The following is a 9815-nucleotide window of genomic DNA, read 5'->3' on the forward strand; positions in this document are numbered from 1 at the left end:
AGCCGAGAGATCTCAGCTTGCGGTGATTGTTTGCTGATACAATTTTGCGTCTGAGCTGTTGTTTAGAGTCAAGGTCAGCTGTGGCTGTTGAGACCATTATCCAAAGTGCTAACTCTGTTGTAATCTTAAGCTCACTATGCTGCACTAAAAGTGCTTCCATTCGGCCTTTTCATCGCATCTGTTCTACTGTGGGATGGAGCTTTCCATCCTTTCACGGGTGTTACAGCCTCTGTGTTAGCCATTCGACAAATTAAAAGACTTGAAATTATCTCGCACTCCGAATGAACAAACAAGCGCTTCGAGATTTCCCTGAGCAGTTTGTTGTGAGGCACGCATGATGTGTTAAGAGGTGGAAGGAAAATTTAGCTGTGAACTTAGGAGTCACTTTTAGTGCATAGTGTTACCAAAGACAGATTAATATCCCACCAATCCATTCATCACAACAACAGCACACAAAACAAACATCTTTACTATATGAATATTACATATATTTACATTATCTTTGAGGTGCAGTAGGAAGCAATCTAAGTAGGAATGTTTCATCCCTGTCCTGTACCCTGTCCTTTTTCCTCCAATTCTTCCCAGGAAGACACTGCAGCATTCCCAAGCCAGGCAAGAGACAACATAATTTCTCCATCAAGTTCTGGGTCTGCCCTGGAGGTCTTGTTTCAGCTGGATATGTCAAAAATATCTCACTTGGGAGACATCCAAGGCACATGTTCAAATCAGCTCAAGTGGCCCGACACTGGTTGTCAACTTCTCTTAGAATTCCAGGATTTTACACCAGAAAACCCCATTAATCAACAGATACGTGACCAAACTTTGTGTATCACTTAGAACTTGATACATGAGCCATCAAAAACAGCCTGATACTTCCGTCCATGCCTTAAGATAAGGGAAGACATCAGGATCCAGATTAGTTTGTTACATTTTCTTCATTAGAACATCAAGACAATGTCTTCTGGGTTTCTGATTTAACTCCTTCCAAAATTCCTGGAACAATGACCTGCATCCACACCACGGTTTAATCACTTGTAATTCGGGAAACCTTTTAGTAACACTGTGAGTAAGCCTGAGAAAACTAACCAACAAACAAACAAAATCAAATCGATTATGACCTCCTTGGTGGAAGTAAATAAACACTTTGAATGAGTATCTACTGATTATTTTGTTGTTATCAAAAGCTGATACTCTGCTGAACACTCAACACAGTTCAAGGCTGCTTCCCAGGAACCTCTGCACTGTCAAATGTCAAAACACCTCTAACACCTTTGTCCTAAATGTGCAACTTTCAGTGTGATTTTTTTTGTTAGGTTTATATCAACCATGATGTAAAAAAAATGAAATAAAAATATGTGGTAGATCTCCATCACTTCAGTATTAAAGTTTCTAGAACAATGGTGGCTGTACCATTTCTCCACTGGTGGAGCTTATTGCTCAGAAACACAGAGGAAGTCTCCTGGCATAACCTCCTCTTCTGCATACGTGTCAAAACATCTTTATCTTTTGTTGCCAGATGCTATACACTGTAACAAAATGTCTTTGGTAACTTTATTGCCTAACACAATACCAGATTAACACAGAGTATGCCAACTCACTTGAATTAACAACATCTACCTTTTAAAAGCTCCTTGTTATCTGGAATAAATAATGCACATGTAGAACTGACAGGCTGCATGAGGTGAGGACTTAAAAGTGTACATCAGACATCAGAGTCCAGACATTTACTCAGCCCTTTACTAGGTCTGACTTTGTTCAGTGTGTTGTGAAGCTACAGGTCACATCATTAGCAAAAAGCAAGCAAACAGGTCAGCCCGGCTCTGGCTGACATGTCAAGCTGCTAATCTATGTCAGGACGTTTCAAGAGTAGATTTTCATTGCATAAATCCCTTCACATCAGAAACAACTATAAATAAAAAGGGACATGTATAAGAAAGCGAGCAGAACAAATCAGGTGTCAGAAATACATCTCAAAAACACCCAAATCCCTCCATCGCCTGTTAATTCCCTCTCTCTGTTCAGATAAGCCTGTTTTACAAACACAGAAATATCTAGCTAAATTAAAAAATTAATCCAAACGCGCCATATTAATTACACGTTTACCTTTTCATTGCCCACTCAATTTGTACTGAAATAGACACACAAGAGTTTGCTCCTGTGTGGATTTTACATCCTTCTGAAAAGCTCAAAGGTTACAAGCTACTTAAACAAATATTTGCATAAGTATTAAAATTAGGTTAAAATGATCTGATTTTTCTAATTAAAAGGAGTCAAGCACTCAAAGTATTACAGACTAATATGACAGCATAACTCACTTAACTTTGTCTTCTTTCCTGTAATGCAGTAAGTATCAGCGAGTGGCCGATCCCTGTGCTCCGTTTGGTTTGACACGCACCTTCTTTAAAGCACTTTTGCCTGTGACCTCACCTCAGTGCTCAACCACTCAGTTTCTCCAACGTCAGCTTGGAAAACCCACATACCGTGGCCCAACAACCACTCAACTACTTTACAGTCTGCGAGAGACAAAGACGAAGCCGACCGCTGGGCTGCGAGGTCTTTAGCGTTACCACGGTAAATGATACCATATGTCAGACTGCGATAACACAGGTTATTACAGAAAAAACCTGCACCATATTATAATTAGCCAAGTATCATTAAACTCAAAGGATAATACCGCCCTCATTACCGATCTCATCAGGACAATTTAGAAAGGAAAACAGTTTACACCTCATCGGTTTATTGTTTACATTTTAATGAGATAAAAATGAACTCAAATGCATTTAGCCCATATGATCCTTTGAGAAATTCAAATATCTGGCAATTAGGATTCTCTCTCACATTGTGACATACACAAAAATCAATATTTCTCCGTTGGCGACTCAAAGAGCCTCCAGAGGGTTCTGAAGATAATAATCTGTGTGTGTAGCAGAGTGATGAAATGACAATAACGATACTGATAAGTTGAATCATGAAAATGCTACGAACAACATAATAAAAATTTAATTAGCGCTCTCTGCTAAATATTGCAAGAGATTAGCGGAGAAGTGAAGTGCTCAAGCCAAAAATATTCTCCAGTGTGAAACGGAGAACCCCAGTGCACCACAGCAAGCGTTCGCATCCAGGATACTACAAACCGTCAACTTCTACTTCTTTAAACTGTCTACAAGCACAAGTCAGCAGTTCTTGGACGTCTACGGTAAACCACAGTTTCTAAATGTGTAGATAGAATCCTCAGGGACAATCTGGTAATTCCAATCAATTGACATGTTGTGATGCCACACGTTTACATTGCCTAGTATGCCCAACAACAACCCCAGACATTTTTTCTTTCATACATAAGCAAGAGCACTGTTCTAGCCAAAAGTGCAAATAAACTTGTTTAACCGCTTGTGGCAAAAAACACACCAGTGAGTACAACCAGGATATAAAGGCATGCAAAGAGGAGATACGAGCACCTGGTGGCGTGCAACCCAGTCACAAACAAATGACTGAGCCAAACACTCGCCTGGATGGAAATGACTGCTAAAAATAAAAGCGTTACTTAATTTCCAGGTAAAACATTACGTAGCCTACTTTTATGCTTTCATTTGACTTTTAATGTGTCACTGTTGTTGTACTATAATGCTCCTACTGCTGGTGGCACCCTGTGACAACAGATGCACATTTCGAATTAGGCAGTCTGTCATTGGAAACTACCCTTCATTTTGTTCCCACTAATAAATGCTGTTGCCTGCAAGCTGCAACCACCAATAACACTTTCACTGTTTTTCATACATCTTTATAAATACCGTTATTGAAAATTTTATTTAAATATCATGTTAGAATTTTGAGGCTATATCACCCACCCCTAGTATCATTAGCAGTATTTGGCAATTTCAAAATCTGACGTTCCAGTATGTCAGACAACATTTTTCCCTCCTTTCAGAAACACAAAGAAACAGATTTTCTTAACATTTGATATGCATTTAATTGTTTACAGCTCTGCTAAGATCAGTTGGTTGTTGCGTTCCAAACCCATGTTGCCAACAGGAAGTTGCAGAGTACCCTCTGGTTTAAAAAAAGAAAATACTATCACAATATGCATTCTCAACATCTCGAACATGGTTGAAAGTTTCTCACGCGTTTACTTTTTAAAAACATTTTGATTAATCAGCTGTTCTAAATGGTGATGAGCAAAAACCAATCAGCTTTACCATGATCGTTTTTCTAAAATGCATTTATCAATAACCTCTTAATAGGTTATCCCACCCCTGTTAGAGACAGAGGTAGGATTATTCCCCTCTCCCTAAGAGTAACCTTTTAAAAGAAGCCCACTGAACCAGCAGAATATTCGTATTTCTATCCTTCCATGTGCTGAGGAAAGCCTCTGGATGACACACAGGTTTCACTGCTGAATAAAGCAGGAAAACAGAATTCATGGCATTTTGAGAAGTGTAACTGCAGTGTTAACTTCTTCCTGTCACAGATTTTCACTAAAGAACTCAAGATGAAGCCTCCTTTTGAAATAGATACCTGTATTATTGAAGAGAACAAAAAGATAAAGGAGAAGAGCTTTGGGACCACTACTGGTTCACATGTGCTTTAAAAAAAAAAAAAAAAACACCCCACCGCTGTGCATCTTTATAGAACAAGCCCTGTGTTAAACCCAAATCTGGCACAGCTGCAAGTATAAAACCCTTTCATTCAACATGCCAGGAGTACAATGAAAAACATCCAAGCTGAACCTCTCCTGTTATTGTTTATGCTCTTGAATGCAGGTTTCTAATAGCAGGGGTGGCTTTTTATTCATCCCCAGGGTGCATGTTCTCACCATTTTCCCATTTTTTGCGTATCCCACCTTCTTAGACACACAACTATAACCAAACACATCATCAGTGCAGTGTTCCCAGTTCTAAAAACAAAACAAAACCTTCATTGTCCACAGAATATCATGTGCTTTGCTATCATTTTTTAGGAGTGAGCTATAATTTTTATTATTAAACCTATTTGGGGGTTACTGGAAGACTGATTATCACTCTGCCCTATTAGTGCTTGCAAGCAACACACAAAAAAAAAAAACAAAAAAAAAACTTGCTCATCTGCACCCCCCAACATGCGTTTTGTTCCAGTGTTGTCATCTAACTACTTCTCCAGACTTCCTGCTTCAATTTCAGCATTAATGTATCATATAAACACCTCTGTAATATTTTTTTTCTGACCCCGAGAGCTCTTTCTACATTTTAATTTTTCTTAAAAGAGCCAAGTGCACAGATGAATTCCGTTAAAAATCTGACATAAGGAAAAGCTTGCTCAGATCTATAAAGCATCAAATGCTTGCATTCAAAACAACATGCATTGTGTTTTTGTAATGTGGTACATGTCACTGCATGCAAGGAGCTTTACAGCTTGTTTTTATGTTTATCCATAACGATGAGCAGCTCTATATTGCCACAGCAGAGAGGTAAAATTATCAGTAGGTGTAACAATAATGGGGAAAACACAGAGGCACAACAAAAGCAGGTCAGCTCCCACGATCAGTGCAGCATATAGTGTGACACTTAATATTCAATGTTCAGTCACATTTCATAAACCCCAAACGAGATTTTCAGGGAAAGCTAATCCAGATTATGTCTTAAACTGTACAAGACTTGCATGTAAAGCAGGCCAGACAGCGAGGTAAATACAACAGCATTTAAACTACTCACATTTGCCAAAATAACAGCAATAGCTGATCAAGACATTACTCAAAGCAAACTGTATGTCTCAGTCTCCATATGCATTGGATATACAAGAGTTCCTATAAACTGCATGTGGCAACAACAAGTACTTAGCCTTCAGAAGACGGTAGCAGAGATTAACTGCAGTACAGATCAAGAAGGAGGAAAAAACTTCTTTCTCGGGCCTTAAATGCCAAGAAAAAAAGGGGGGGGGGGGGGGGGGAGAAACGCTTTGATGTTTACCAGCTAAAGTTGAGAGGTTTTCGTGTGTCAGCTGACGGCGGAGTTTGCGGTCGCTTAAACGCAACTCACAGGTTAAGTCCGTGACAACAACACGCTGTCATAATTTGGCTCGGAGCAAGAGGTTTGAGCTGATCCGATGAGGACTCCTGCGCTTGACAAATATGTCTGAAACTGTAACCGCGCCGCGATTAACGCAAACTTGACGCCGCGGTAGGCTGGGCTGTTCCGTCTCACAGGTGCCTCCCCTTTTTCCCCCCCTCTCTCATCCGCCCCTGCCGAGCATTTCCTCACATTTTACTCCTCACAGCACGGATCACGAACGCCACGATTTTTTTTTCTCCTCCACTCCGCAGGAACAACCACAGAAACCGGACGCGGCGCAGTCGACGTCAGCTCGGCATGTGTGTGTATGTATAGGCGAGAGGTCTCCCCCCTTTTCAAGCAGACACCCACAAACTGACAGGATAACAAAAAGAAAACATCAACACGTCGTCCGGTTCTGCCCTGTGTCACGGACCCGGTGGTCCTGACACCGAGGGCTCGGTAAACTTGGCAGCCCAAACAAGTAACGACACAAGCTAAAGCAGACAGGAAACTTACCGACGGCTCAACTTACCAGCTGCCGTTTACATCCTGCTCCACACGGCTTATTGGTGCCTCACACCGCGGTGTTAGACCCGACGACGACGCGACGAAACCGCAAAAAAACTGATAACAGCGAACTGCTGGTTATAAATAGTCATGATAACCCTCCGGTGTGTGGCTGAGTGGTCCGTACAAGCCCCAGGAAATACGTCACGGCCGTGAATGTAGCGGAGACGTTAGAGGAAAACTACCGAGCTGCGGCGCTGCTACAGCCCCACCTGCCGGCCACAGGCGGCGTCGCACCCTCATGCCGACACAGAGGCTGTGTCCGGCAGTTGCCAAACACGCTATTGATTCCTAGAGGGGTCATTTATTATAGTGAAAAACACGCAGTGGAGGCCAATCTGTTACGTGTGCGTGACTGTATGCCAATAAAGCTTACTGTAGTTGAGAAAACTGCTGTTGGGCCTATTAATTTACCAGCTTCCTTAACCTTTAAATGGTTGGTAAAAAAAAAAACAAAACATATTTTATGTCACGGTGCAGATTATGACCTTTTGGCATATGTGGAAAACAACCTATATGTTATCTGAAACAGGTTCACTGCGTTTTAAAAAGCACATTTGCAGCATCTGGTCCAAGCCTGATGGCTATAATTTCCTTTGTTACAGTTTTCTCCACACAAACTCTAATAGTTTGTTTGTTTGTTTGTTTGTTTTATCTCATGATGCTTCCACTCCCAGAGCCTGGTCCTGTCCAAGGTCTTTTCCTTTTGAAAGGGAGTTTTTCCTTGCCACTTTCACAGGGGCTATCTCATACGGAGTTGTTGGATTATTGGGTTTTTCTCCTGATTACCTTCCAGTGTAAAGGACTTTGATTCTGTTTAAATTCTTCACAATCAATCCCTTTGATGTATACCAGTATAGTAAATTTACATTTACACAGAATCTCAAAGCACACCTGGGTTTGCCTCAAAGCATGCAGGTGACTGGCTTAGACCAAGGAGGACCCCTATCGCCTCACCGTAGGAGGGTCTCCGTGTACCCCAGCTTTCCCCACAGTGCAAAGACATGCATGTTGGGTTAACTGGTGATTCTAAATTGGCTGTAGGTGTGAATGTGAGTGTGTTGTCTGTCTCTGTGGGTCAGCCTTGGGACAGACTGGCGACTTGTCTAGGGAGTACCCCGCCTCTCTTTCCATGATAGCTGGGGTAGGCTCCAACCTAACCCTGAACCAGATAAGTGGAAGTAAATGAATGGATGGAAAACTCATATGTTAATAATACTGACTAGTCCCTGCTTTTCTGTGTCAGATTTAACCCAACTCTAATTAGATGCATGCACCATGTGGGCTGCCCCTGAAGCCAGTGCCTGGTTCCCTTCCATATGGGGACAAACTCAGCACCAGGGTTGCATGTCATTAATTCATCTCTCTCACTACATTTTCTGTCAACTGTCTAATGGAGCATTTTAATAAATTAACACACTACCTCAAAAATAATGGAAAAAAATTAACATAATATCAAGAAAAATTATTAACTATTTTTCAGATTATACAGGACCCAGTTTATTAAACAACCTCCAGCATAAAGCAGGATTTTAAACCTACTCCAGGTCCCGATGGGCAGGCCCATTTCTTAAATCAGAAACCAAATGATAAGCAGTGAACTTGGGGCTCTAGGTTCAGTTTCTCACTTGCCTCTTTCTATCAGCATCCTTCAATAATTTAGTGAGGCCACCTGCAACAGTCTATGGAGCAAACACTTCAAATGCTATTGCATTCATCAAATGTTAAACTGTTGCATAGTTTAAACTATTCAACGGTGCCTCCGCTCAAACCTGTTTCCTTGACTACCCATTTTCCATGAGTGCTTATTCAGCTCACTGGGGGCCTGTCACAGCTGACTCAGGGCAAAAAGAGGGGTAAAACCCAGAGAGATCATCATGTCATCACAGGCAACACAGACACTCACACTTCACATTCACACCCACTCCTAAAAGTTAACACACTGAAGTGAATATTCAGACAATTTGCAGTTTTAGACTTTAAAGTCTCAAATCATGACAGCTAAAAGGTTGTAGCAATGGCTAACTGAGGCTACATCTTTTAATTACTGACTTACTGAAAGTGATCAGTTCAGTAATACAATAAAAAAACAGAAATGTTCATTTTTATCCCTTATCTCTTTTTAACTTATTTATTTTTATTGATAAGTTAAAACAATAACATATTCTGCAGATTTTAGAGTATTTGTTTGTTTGTTTGTTTTTTGTTGTTTGTTTAGAGAAATGAAAGAAATTGAGTTTGTCTTGCAAAGCTTATACAAGATTCATAAATGACGTGATTGCATTTTTGTCCAGAGACGGTAAGCTGGGCACACTCAAAGGCCATATCCTGCGGTATTGAAGGATTCTTCCATCAAATATGCAGCATTTCATAAAATGAAATGAAATCCTGCTGTAGGGGGGGGGAAATCTTTTAAGCGCACTGAAAGCTCTATTTTCACTGACACAGTGCCCGTGTTATAGTGTGCAGTTGTGCCTTGCTACCTTTTGAGAAGCAGCCAGCATTCTGACAGGATTGAGAATCTATTATTATGCAGCTATAGTCGGGGTAATTGATAGGGGAAGAGAATCATGGTGGGCAGAGTCTGCAGGCTTCATCTCTGTCGTGGTCCCTGTGGTTTCCACTTCTTGTGCCTTCTGTGTTCCACTTTCTTTGTTATCATGTTTTCTTTCAGTCTTAATTCTCAGCGTTAGCTATTACCTATTTGTGGTGACAGCCTCTTTTACTTTGAAAGTTAGTTTTTTCATGTGACTTGTTTTTTTGGCTTTGTTTCCTGTTTTTTCAACTGAAAAGGCATATAGACATGATCAAAGTGAAGTTGAAACTGAACATCAGAATTGAGAAGAAAGCTTTGAATGTGGCGTGGTTGTTGGTGTCAGACAGGGTCGTCCGAGTATTTCAGAAACTGCTGATCTACTGGAATTTTTCCCACACACAAAATATCCAGCAGATCAGCAGTTCTTTGGGTGAAAAGGCCTTGTTGATGTAAGAGGTCAGAGGTCAGACTGCTTTGAGTTGATAGGAAGGCAACAGTAAAGCTTGATTTTGACTTCTGTGTGAAATCTACGCCCTAATTTATGTAGTAACCGAAAAACTCCTTTTACCCCTGCGCGCAACCTTCCACGCCATTCAGACTGTTGTGGAATGCCTTGACCCGACGTGTAGTTACATTTCTCAGGAGGTGCACGTCAGGTTACATAGAAGGTTGCGGTGTAGGGTTAAAAT

The 9815-nt window shown here is 40.9% G+C and overlaps 1 protein-coding gene across 3 annotated transcripts in view; it reads right to left on the reverse strand.

The window, feature by feature from the left end:
* Positions 1-6719, reverse strand: part of furina (furin (paired basic amino acid cleaving enzyme) a) — an 84716-nt gene extending 77997 nt beyond the window's left edge. The window contains exon 1 of one of the 3 annotated variants that reach the window (XM_085373149.1): positions 6556-6719. The gene's annotated coding sequence lies outside the window, so the exon portion shown is untranslated. Of the gene's footprint in view, positions 1-2315; positions 2467-5939; positions 6116-6555 lie in introns of those variants that run through there. The other 2 variants (XM_085373221.1, XM_085373076.1) reach the window with 2 other exon arrangements.
* Positions 6720-9815: the final 3096 nt, after the last annotated feature.

Source organism: Diplotaxodon limnothrissa, linkage group LG1 (genome assembly GCF_057381915.1).
Source record: "Diplotaxodon limnothrissa isolate DT_005_m linkage group LG1, D_limnothrissa_male_GT1.1, whole genome shotgun sequence".
Lineage (NCBI taxonomy): Eukaryota > Metazoa > Chordata > Actinopteri > Cichliformes > Cichlidae > Diplotaxodon > Diplotaxodon limnothrissa.